We start from the raw sequence: 6,000 nt of genomic DNA, 5'->3' as shown, positions 1-6,000 counted from the left end.
ACTAACTGATATTTGAGGGCCATTTTTTCGATATATTTAGGATATTTGGGACATTAATGATGGAAATAGTGATAGTGAGGGCTAACATAGTGTTGGTAAAGTTGGTTAATTGCCTACTAAAATTTTGTTGAATTCCGACAAAATTTAGCAAGCTCCAGGAACAAACACCACGCACACTAGAGATTGTAGAATCCTAGAACGACGCACATGCATGGGAACACATGATTTGTTGTGAAATTATAAAACACAGATTTATATATTTGAAAGAAGACACGAGGGAGCACAATTGCATCAACCTACAAGAGAATCTATAGATAAATAAAGTGATGAAAAATTGAATATGATTCCAACTTAATCATGTTGCAATAAAATACGTAGTGAATATGGAACTGGAAGCTGAAAAATGGCTTCGAAACACCCAGATTGCTTTAAATTTTTGCCGTTGATTCTGTAAAATCGATATCAAACCAGAATATCTACAGTGATAAAGAAACTTAGACCGGAGGAACAAAGATCATCCTAACATATTTCAAACTAAAATTATCTTTGACGAATGAGGCATTAAACTTAATTTCTTTTAGTATGAATGCAAATAATGGGTTTTCTCCCATTAATTAGTAATTTAATTACTCAAATACTAGACAAACCACAAATTTTATAATATCTTAGAAGAAAAAGCTACAATTTCTGGCAATGAGAAAAAGATCTGGTAATTGCCAAACAGCTGAATACTATGGATTTCAAGAATTATAGCATAGACAATGCATTTTAGTTAATAACATGTTAAATTGCTGAGCCTGTCTGTACAGGTTCAAAGTTCTTGCCAAAAAATTGTCATTCTATTCAACCCAGAAAAGAATGAAAGTTTTCTACAATTAACAAGACCATGCACTTGAGAATGATGGTTTATTCGTTATGATCTTTGTGTTACTAGGAGGCCTATCATTTTATAAATGACATCATCAGCAGAAGTATGTAGTATTTGTCCCGGAGTTGTACTCTGTAAATTGCAGCTGGCTTGCCTTGATAATGTCATTGGACAATCATTCTTTTGAACTATGCAAAGGGAAGGCTACTTTTTATATGCAATAATTCATGGAAGTATCACCTTCGAGCATCCACAATACCTATTTGCACTAGAAGAAAAGCGGCTATTTTTTATCGTCAAATTCTGGTTGAAAATAGCTATTTTCGACCGGTCGAATTTAAAAACACGGTCGAAAATACTTATTTTGTTGTACACGTGTGATATACAAAAACAAGAAATGAAAAAATAATTTTATGCTACTTTTTGAGAGATAGGCTTCTATCATCTAGAAATCAACATTAAAGTGTTATCTGGGGTGGAATTAAGTTGTACAAAAGATGAATATAAAGATGGATAACCGGTTGCTAGTATTTGCAATCATGTGAATATTAATCAATAATTTCCAATAGATACACCTTTAGGCCTTGTCATAATAATTTCAGATTGTAATTAGAAATAATTGGATTTGTGTTTATAGAGAGAGGCCAGGAATAATTCACTTAGACAACCATTTCCTCATTATAGAGAGAGGCCAGGAATAATGCAGCTGTTTAATTCAGCTAATTTGACACAAAAACTATTGGAGATTATATGACCACAATAGTTTTTGTGTTCTCGCCAGTTATACAGATTTAGGAGCTGTATAGTCCTGCGTATTTACATGGGCTCTGAAGACATATCAAGTCAATAAATAGACTTGTCCGCCTGTCTCTGTCTGTAAACCAAGACGAAGCTAACCTCTTCCAATATCATGATAATAATGTTATACAATCTGTGCAAAAAACCAATATACGTGTTTGTGTGTGCGAACCAGAAGAAGAATGAAGGAGACAGATTAAACAGAAGATATGAAGAAAATCCGAGTCCAGTGCGAAACTGTCTCCTTAAAGCGTATTCGCCCTCTCACCGTATGTGCGGAACGAAAGCTTCCCAGGATAAAACGGATTGCGATGTCGTTAACAAGAACGGCACCTTCGGCGAGCTTGAATCGAGCAAAAGAACTATCACCGGAAAGATTTAGGTTGTGGTATTGAGAGAGAGAAGGAGGATGTGTTTGATGATTCGAAACCCTTCAACCTATATGGGTATTTATAGGTGAAGAAAGACTTGTGCACTACTCTTTTCCATAATTAATCGTCATTAATTACAGAATCGGTGTAAAACTTGCACGCCACACTATTCCATAAATAATATGAAACAGAATCAAATAAATATTTGCAAGTTATTATATCCCATATATAATCTGAAACTGAATCAGATTAAATATAACAAGATATACACCATATCAATTAATCTGAAACAAAATCAAATTAATTTATGCCATAATATTTGAGCCAAATTCCACTTGGAAAAAATAATTTCCATTATCAAAAAGATATCATCATATCTCACACATAATGCTCAAAATATTATTTACCAATATGGGACTTATACCCATATTTTCCAACAATCCCCCACATGGGTGAGATTGGTGATCTTAGTAGTAGCACACACCAGACAGATAGACAGATAGACAGACACAAGGTTTGACTTGGTGATAGTTTTCTTCGATCAGATATAGCATACGACAGGTAGAGAATGCTCTTTGAACCTTCGCTTGAGTAAGTATACCGACTTTACTGGTAGACAGTAGACGTGCTTGTCCTTGAACTGTTCGACCGTTTGTGTAAACGATGATATACTTATCACTATATCCTTTCTGACTCGTTCAGCTCTCATGAGTATGTCCATTTTGGCCATGGAACATCGTCCTGGTTCTGTGGGAGTTTCTAAAGAATTGTGCCTCGCAATTCTCCTTTGAAGCGGCCCCACTTCTCTCCTACATAGGTGATCTTTATCTTATAGAGTAACCCGCATTTACTCAACTGAATTCCATGCGTGTACCACTCCATGTATTCACCAAAGATCATTAAAAGCTCAAGGCTTAACCTCGTACCTTACGGGTCTCACTGTTTCTTCATCATAGGAACAGGCCTGGGGTTACCCCCACAGTGATTTGGTCATCATGATTTAGTTGTCCCATTGAACCAAGTTCTTGGGATCTCCAGTCAACAATGGTTGGGTGTCCACCATGATGCCGTTAAGCGATAGGCTTAAGACCCATTCCTCTCGATGATATCTCAACCACTTCTCTTGGTAACCCTTTGGTTAGCGGATCCGCAATATTATCCTTTGACGGTATATAGTCAATAGTGATAATTCCGGTTGAGATTAATTGTCTAATGGAACTATGTCGTCGTCGTATATGACGGGACTTCCCATTATACATTGTGCTCTGTGCTCTGCCAATAGCGGATTGACTATCACAGTGTATCCCTATTGCAGTCACAGGCCTCGGCCATCTTGGAATATCCTCCAGAAATTGGCGTAGATATTCAGCCTCTTCAGCGCATTTATCTAGAGCCACAAACTCAGCTTCCATTGTGGAATGAGTTATTACCGTTTGTTTGGAGGATTTCCATGATATTGCTGCTCCAGCTAGTGTAAACACGTAGCCACTCGTAGACTGTAGTGCCTTCTTGCTGAATATCCAGTTTGCGTCAGTATATCCTTCTAATACTGTTGGGTATCTGCCATAGTGCAGTCCATAGTCTCGAGTTCCCCTTAGGTACCTTAGTACCCTTATGATCGCTTTCCAGTGATCATCTCCAGGATTACTCGTGAACCTACTCAACTTGCTAATTGAGTACGCAATGTCTGGTCTTGTACAACTCATTAAGTACATCAGACTTCCAATTATCCTAGAGTACTCCAACTGAGAGACCCCCTCACATTTATTCTTGGATAGATGTAAAGTCATATCCACAGGTGTCCTAGCTTTCTCAGTATCATCCTTAAGAAATCTCTCAAGGATCTTGTCAATGTAATGAGGTTGACTTAGTGCGAGACCCTCTGATGTTCTAGAAATTTGGATTCCTAGAATTACATTTGCCAGTCCCATGCCTTAATGTCAAATCTTGATTTTAACATGTCCTTTGTGGATTTGATCACTTTATCATTGCTTCCGGCAATAAGTAGATCATCCACATACAATGTCATCATGACATAACCGTTCTCGTTATCCTAGGATTCATACAAAATCCATACCAGCATGATTCTAATCAAATTAGAAATCCATCAAGCGATCGTCTCAAGATTCAAGTCATTATCGTCTGACTTGTGTCCTCGAAGACTCAATAAAGTTTTTAAGATTTTAATCATAAAAATTAAACTCAAGTCTCATTAAAATTGCTCAAGATGATCCTTTCTTCATTACTTTTAGTAATAATCAGATCACTCGCGCGCAATTACATACGACTACCATTTCTTTCGTAAATGGTGTAAACTCATATGTCAATCTATTGATTATTTATCAATTTAACATCTCAACATTGGCATATTTCATATTTTGGTAATCATTTTACCAATTATCAGAGGCTTCAATTCGTTATATTGATATTACCAATTTTTAGCGTCCCAAAAATTAGCAATTTCAATTTGCCTTATTACCAAGTTTAAGCGTCCCCAAACTGGTAATACAAATCATCTATTTACCAAATTTGAGCGTCCTCAAAGTGGAAAATTAAGTCATTTAATTTGAAGCCATTGCTTATCATAGCAATATCAAATTCCGCATGCCACTATTTGGGTGTCTATTTTGATTTCACAAAATATTTCACCTGGTCATAGTCTTTCTACACTTGCCTTAGCAACAAACCCTCAGGTTGTCTCACGTAGATTTATTTTAAATATCTATTTAGAAAGACTATCTCAATGTTCATTTGATTTACTTCTCAAATTTCGCAAAGCGACAATTTTTAAGTATCATCTTAATGAACCTTATTCTCATAAATCAAGAATATTTCTTAAAAAATATCAGGTCTTCACTTTGACTGTAAACCAAATTATCAGTCTGACCTTGTATTTTCCTTTAACCCGCACGTCTATTTTTAATTTAAAAAATTTTGGGTCCTGATAGCATCTTCACAAGAAGATCCACATAATTTTAAATATGATTCTACAAAGTAGAATCACTCTCTCTATTCTTTAACACCCTTTTCCCCCATAGAGGATATAGAGAGTTTAAATTATCCGTATACCACCACAGTCTATTTTCTAGCATGCATGTCAGATTTTTTTTTTTGACTCATTGACTTCTTAACTTTAGTCAATTCTCCCCTTAATGTATTCTTTCATCAAAGAATTACTAGAGGAACACATAGCTTGCTACAAGCTTTGTGGTTCTCCGTTGAGCAAATTTTCAGACATTCGAGGCTACCATATGTATATCTCAAGTCTGTTACTCAATCTCATTTTTATCAGAGAGCTTACAAACTCACTTGGATTAATTATGGATCTACAAAATTGCAGAATTCTTGTCAAAGTATCCTCAGACTCCGAAATATCCACTTTCGTGAATCTCAAATTTAGATTCACATGCAGGATGTAATCAGACACAACCATTGTCTATATCAATCCAAAATATCTCAATTATTTTGGATCTTCTTTTACCTTTACAGGTAATGGTATCAAGACATCTTCTAGATACCCCCACATTTTAATAATATTTAAGAATGTTTTCCACATTCTAAAACTCGCAGAAAATTTTACAATTTTCTCGTCAAGATACCCCCACAACTTCATCATTCTTAAGAATGTTTCATACATTCTAGAACTTAATAGGAAATCTAGTTATTTCCTTTCAGGATATCTTGTTTAATATGATTAGTGTCCAAACAACTAATATCTTCATATTCAGTGACATTCTGAATTGATCAAAATCGCTTTCTTTCGCTAATTAAAGCACGATGCAAGCTTGCAACTACTTCACTAAAATAAAGCGAGTAATTTGCAGTTGCCGAATACACTCACAGTGTGAACAACAGTTCACCCAGTGATTATTCAACTCCATAATCATTCTTAACCATCTTAATAATTTAGAAAATGGCCACTAATCCACTTCTTGGCACCGGCATCTTCGGTTTTATACTTAC

Source organism: Daucus carota, chromosome 8, assembly GCF_001625215.2.
Source record: "Daucus carota subsp. sativus chromosome 8, DH1 v3.0, whole genome shotgun sequence".
Lineage (NCBI taxonomy): Eukaryota > Viridiplantae > Streptophyta > Magnoliopsida > Apiales > Apiaceae > Daucus > Daucus carota.
This window is presented reverse-complemented; position numbering follows the sequence as displayed.